Raw genomic sequence first — 6,106 nt, 5'->3', positions numbered from 1 at the left:
TATACTCAGGATGTATAGGAGAGCTATGCAATTCTTTTATAGTAGTAAATTGGGGAGTCAGAGGGGGGTCTGCTTCCCAGTAAGCCTGCCAGTTTCTGGAGCAAATAGCAAACAGCCTTGCTGACATGTTAAGTGACCCAAGCTTTGTTCCAAGGTCGGGGGTGCACAACAGTGGTCTTGCCATCATGTTGATCCGACCGAAGCGGAGCTCAAAGGTCGGGGGGCTCAGACAGATCCTGGGTCCTCGCCGGGTCGGACTCCTCCAGTTCTGCTCCATTTCTCCATTTGTTTATATTTGGGGCACACTCACACATGTATTCTGTGTGATTTTCAAGCTGCTGGGTCCAGGATTTGGACCAGACACTCAGCCATTTGTGATCTAGCACCAAACCAAAAGCAGTGAATAATACTATCAATGTGCCAAAAGAAAAAAAAATTGCCAACCTAGATTTTATTTATTTGTTTTAACATCACTAGAAGGTACATGTGCTTAAATGCGTGCTTGCAAGAGAGAGAGAGAGAGAGAGAGAGAGAAAATCACATCACAACTTCTCTTCTTCAATTTCTCTATCCTGTCAGGACCCTGGGCTTACATGTATATGCACCTAGTGTGTTTCTCAAGCTGCTGGGGCAGGGATTTGAACCAGCTGACCATATTTTTCAGGTTCCAAGTGCATAGCCTCATCTGCTGCCCTGGGGGGACTGGCCCAGCCAATTTAAAATTTTTATCCATCAATGATATTCTTCAAAAATCAATACTAGGGACCAGCAGTTAGCGTAATGGCTATGTCACTGGACTCCCACATAGTCGACCGCAGTTCGCGTCCCGGACCCGGTAGCTTAAAACTCACACCGGGCGTGTGTGCGTGCGTGCCCAAGATCCTGAGAGGAGACTGGAGGAGAAGGGATTGCGGTGTGGCCATCCCCCCTGGGGGGTGATTTCTCGCTATCTGTCTCTCTGTCTCTCTCTGTCTGTCTGGCGAGCGCATGCGCCCTATAGCAAAAACCTCTCCAAAAAAAAAAAAAATCAATACTAATGATTACTTCATTTTTCTAGAAAAAGAACTGAGTAATTACCTCACCAGCAAAACTGAACTACCCTAGGGACCAGCAGTTAGCGTAATGGCTATGTTGCTGGACTCCCATGTATTTGACCGCAGTTCGAGTCCTGGACCCGGTGACTTAAACTCACGCCGGGCACATGTGCGTGTGTGCCCAAGATCCCAAGAGGAGAATGGAGGAGAAGGGATTGCAGCGTAGCAATCCCCCCTGGGGGGTGATTTCTAGAACATTTAAAAAGTTGTTCAAAAATAAGTGGACTGATAAACACAGACTAATAGCTTAATTGGTAGATTTCAGTTTTCGTGCTTACTTTGAGTCAGTAGAGATCTGACATGACATTACTGCCTTCGTAAATATGATGATTAATGTTTCTTTTGAAGCTCCCTCTCTCTGATGTGCCTTTCAGCTACTTGACAGGTCTTAGCTTAGCGACCATAGCATAAAAACAGCCTAGACTAGATGTCTTTAGTTAAAAAGCAGTTAACATTCTGCAAATGTGCAAATTCATCTATCTTGGAATATTATCTTTTTTAATATATATTTTATTATGTTCTCATACATTCAATTTCTGTATATCATTACACTATGCAAAATGAATTTCCCAGCATAAAGACACTGTATATTAGTCCAGTTAAAGAGAATATCGTACACATTATCTAGACTATTATTTCTATCTATTTATTTATTTTTAGATAGATTTTTGCAGTAGGGCATGTGTGCTCACTAAAGAGACAGAGAGAGACTAAAAGACAGAAAGCAAGAAATCACCCCCTCCCCGCCCCCCCAGGGAAGGATGGCCACACCATAATCCCTTCTCCTCTATTTTCCTCTTGGGATTTTTGGCATGCATGCACACACACTCGGCATGAGTTTAAGCTACTGGGTCCAGGACTCGAACCCCAATTGACTACTGGGTGTTTAGTGATGTAACCATTACAGTATCTGCTGTTCCCTGACTATTATTTCTTTAAAAATTTTTGAACCTGCCCATGCCAGCCAGGATTTGTCCCTGTCAAATCCCAACAGGAGGAAGAACTGGAAGAGGAGGAATTGTGGTGTTCCATGCTTTGTGGGGGTGCTTTCTCACTTTTTCTCTCTTCTCTCCCACTCTTTTTTTTAATGAAGCACATGCATCTTCTGCCAAATTTTTAAATAAAAAAAATTACTAAAGGGCTTAATTTTTGAATTTAGTCTAATTTCAATTTTCTATGCATTACTATGATATTGTCATCATTTGCAACAGTTTTATTTATTTATTTATTTATTTATTTATTTATTTATTTATTTGCCAGAGGGCATGTGCATAGCCAAGGCAAAAAGACGGGGAAAGGAAGAAAGCACCGCAATGGGATGTGGTCATACTGCAATCCCTTCTCCATTTCTGTATTCTTTCAGGAATTTGAGCACGCACACCAGACCCAGTGTGTTTTTCAAGTCACCAAGCCAGAGCACGAACCATGTGGTTGGCCAGGGGGGATCTGGCTCCCTCACCCATTAGGTTACCAGCCTGGACCGTTGTTTGGGTGCTTTTAAATTTTTTCCCCACATTTAACTATCTTAATTTAGTTGGGTAGAACTGAGATTAAAGCAATTGTTTGGTGGAATAAGCAAATGTATGATTTATATCAATTTTAATTTCATTTAAAAATATTTTCAAGGTATCTAGTACATCTGACTTGACCCACTAGAGAGTAAATTAAACCTGCAGATGAAATGAGCAAATTTGAAGTATTTTTAATGTAATTTATTCTCTTATGTTTAACTTTTACTGTAATGTGTAAGCCAATGTATTGACTATGCAAAAATATAAATCCATTTTTTCAACCTGCATTTATTGTCAATAGAATTTTTTACAGAATAATAAATGTATAGTTTTTAAAATTATATCTATAACAAAACTAGACAGTCCATTCCAAGAAGAGAGAAAATACTCTGTTTTACTAGAAAGTCAGGCTGGGAGCTAGCCAAGTGCCATGGTGGTTAACAAGATCCCACATGGCGAACTTCAAGGTTTGAATCCCGGAAACAGTGGGTTGAAAAATACACTGGACATGTGTATGTGTGCTTGCCCAGTATCTCCAGAAGATAATGGATAAAGAGGAAAAAGGGGGCATGGCCCCCCCCCCGCCCCTGAAGAGGGAGTGATTTCTTCCCCCCCCCATCTTTCTCTGGCAAGTGCACATGCCCTACAGCAAAACTTAAAAAAAAAAAAAGCCAGATTGAAGAGAAATCTACTTCCTATATTTTCATTCATTATACTCAAGAACTTTTTTATCTAAAATATGTTTTGTCATATGCACATCACTTAGCTATAAGGAGTAAAATATAATAGCTCATTTCATCCTTTCATACAGTTCTCACAGGAAAATTTTCCTGTCAGCTCAGGTACAAATACCTGCACATGATAAATGCCTCTTAGAATTGAGTCTGTCCACCAAAGGTAGATCGATAATTTATGAAATCCCATGCATATATATTCAGATTGCTCTAAAATTTTTATAGTATCAAGTATTGCTTCAAATGAAGATTTCCTTGAATTTAGAAAGCTTTTGTCTTTATGACTTTATTTTTAAAAAATTGAAAGACTAGTTTCTTATTTTGCTTCCCAGTTAAGTATTCAGGTGGGCATATTGTATTCTTGGTATTATGTAACACATAGGTATTATAGATGGTCTTTCTAACTATGTATGATGAGTGACTAATATTCTATTTAGTATCGTTAATATATTTTTGCATATATCTGACCGAAGGTGATTCGAACACTGGATGGAAACAAAAAAAGAGAAGAGATGATTCAAATAACAGGAAAATAACATACATGCATGTGTACATACATGCATAAGTATGTGCCGCACATATGTACAGAAACACACATGCTCGTGTGTACACACATATAGAAACACACCATGCATACTACAACATGAAATAATCAGGGATCAAAAATTGAGTAAAAATGAGCAACTAAGTCATATCCATACACCATTTCCAAATAAAAGTCACAATGGTAATAAGACAAAGGCCCTGTAATGGATGATCCAAAGCACTTATGAACAATGAGAGTAGACTGCAAAATATTTATATCAATCTTTACAGAACCCTCTCTCACAGTGATAAAAAGATATCCAGCATTGCCATAGACATTTTCATTGATGTATTATTAGCAGCTTCCATCAATCTGCAAGCAACATTGAGATATCAGTGAAATTTGACAGTCCTCTGATTGCACTTTCTAGGGCTGAATCTTTCTGCTCTGATCCTCCTCACTTCAATCTCCAGCCAATTTTATCTCAACATCTTGGTCCATTGCATTTTGTAACTACTTGATATATCTTTACGTTTCCTGCTATTTGTAAGTTAATGCTTCACGTTTTAAGCTTCACAATGGAACAAGCATAAAAATACAAGAACATAAAGCATTTACTAAAAGTTAATCTTTTTCTCTTTCATTTTATTTATCCCAAAGGATAGATTTTTTTTAAAATAAAACATTACTTAAGATAAAGATAACTTTTATCTTCTTTAGTTCAGAAAATGTGTATGTTTGCTAAACGCTTTTATGATTTTTCAAGGTACTTTTGCCACTTATTTTCATAATACCAAGATTTTCCAATAGTTATTGTTTGGAGAGAGAGAGAGAGATTTTGGCTATCGGGTCACATACACTCAGAGGAGAGACAGAAAGACAGAGAGATAAGAAATCACCCCCACACACACACCCAGAGGGATGGCTACATTGCAATCCTTTCTCCTCCATTCTCCTGTTAGGATTTTAGGCACACACCCACAGGTGTCTGGTGTAAGTTTGAAGTTGCCTCCTCTGTGACTCGAATTACAGTTGAATACGTGAGAGTCCAGCGACATAACCATCATGCCATCTGTTGGTCCCATGACTTTCCAATATTTTCTTAATTGCTAGAGGGCATGTATGCTCAAGAGAGAGAGAGAGACAGAGAGAGAGAAAGAGGAAAAAACATCCCCCAGTGGGATGTGGTCATGCTGTAATCACTTCTCCATTTCAGGATTTGGGGCATATGCACACATGTACCAGCCCTGTTTTTCAAGCCACAAAGGTCGATCAGGATTCAAATCACAGTTAACAATATAGGATCTGACTCTTTAAACACTGAGCTTTGGGACAAGCCTGCCATTTTTTTTTTAAATGTGTTAAAGCTACATAGAAGAAACACAAAATTATCTTGAAATTAATTTTTTGTTAAAATTTTATACATATATCTACTACATGTTTATCTAATACTATATTAACCAATAAATGTAACAGGATACTCTTTAATGTACACTAATTTTAACAAGGACCTCTCAAAGAATTTTTCTTAGAAGACACCTGTGCAAAATAGACTAGCAATAACTCAGTGGATCCACCTTCAGGAATCTTTCACAGTAGGAATTTAATATATTTGTGAATATTTACCTGATTTGAATACTAAATTGTATAATTTATTATTATATAGTCCTGAAATCCATTTATATACATTTTAAATTGATCTTGTTGGTTATTTTACAGTAATTATAAGGATAATGACAGCTTGTATTACTGAAAGCTTACTATGTGCTTAGCCTATGTAAGTAGTTTATACATTTTTTTTGCTTTCAACTGTATTTTTTTATTAATTTATTCATTTTCTACATTAATTCACTATACACCATCACAACACACAAATGAATTTTCCATCCAAAATGCACTGTGCATTGGCTCAATCAAGCACCTCAACATACATGTTCTCAGCAAATAATTTTCCAATTCTTATGTCTTGCATACCTTGCCTTTTGTTTTGCCATCCTTGATTCCCCATCCCCCACCCTCTGCTATGTCCCATCCTCCTCCGCCATTGTCCCTGGCATCCATGGTTCCATGCCTCCCCTCCCCCCCCCATTCAATTGTTCTGCCAATGAACTTAATTAGTCTAAATATATCCAATAGCTAGCACAGCTGACACATACCTATACATGAACCCAAGTCTGACTTTAGGCATAAACCCCAGTGAGTAGAATGAACATACTATAAAGTAGTACCCAGCTGTGCCCA

The sequence above is a fragment of the Tupaia chinensis genome, unplaced genomic scaffold (genome assembly GCF_000334495.1).
Source record: "Tupaia chinensis unplaced genomic scaffold, TupChi_1.0 Scaffold150006_1, whole genome shotgun sequence".
NCBI lineage: Eukaryota > Metazoa > Chordata > Mammalia > Scandentia > Tupaiidae > Tupaia > Tupaia belangeri.
Note: the sequence above shows the minus strand (reverse complement) of the source record.